General features: G+C 45.7%; 1 protein-coding gene across 1 annotated transcript in view; it reads left to right on the forward strand.

Moving 5' to 3' along the window:
- patj (PATJ crumbs cell polarity complex component) overlaps positions 1–477 on the forward strand; it is an 81234-nt gene that overhangs the window by 71375 nt on the left and 9382 nt on the right. The gene's annotated exons all lie outside the window — the stretch shown is intronic.

The raw sequence follows: 477 nt of genomic DNA on the forward strand, positions 1-477 counted from the left end.
AGTGAGTTATAGTGAGTTAAAGTGAGTAATAGTGAGTTATAGTGAGTTATAGTGAGTTAAAGTGAGTTATAATGAGTTAAAGCGAGTTATAGTGAGTTATAGAGAGTTATAGTGAGTTATAGTGAGTTAAAGCGAGTTATAATGAGTTAAAGCGAGTTATAGTGAGTTAAAGTTACAATGTCTTTAAAACCCACAGCTGAATGAACTTGGTGAGAACCATTTTAAATGTGGAATTAAAGGAAATCTAGATGAATGTTGCTTTTTTTGTACAGACACACTGTCCCCCCCACATTACAGATGATTCTGACGCCCCCGCCTGTCGCCCCTCTCCTTGCCTGTCGCCCTTCTTCTTGCCTGTCGCCCCTCTCCTTGCCTGTCGCCCTTCTCCTTGCCTGTTGCCCCTCTCCTTGCCTGTCGCCCCTCTCCTTGCCTGTCGCCCTTCCCCTTGCCTGTCGCCCCTCTCCTTGCCTGTCGCCC

Source organism: Nematolebias whitei, chromosome 3 (assembly GCF_014905685.2).
Source record: "Nematolebias whitei isolate Nwh7 chromosome 3, NemWhi1, whole genome shotgun sequence".
NCBI classification, from domain to species: Eukaryota; Metazoa; Chordata; class Actinopteri; order Cyprinodontiformes; family Rivulidae; genus Nematolebias; species Nematolebias whitei.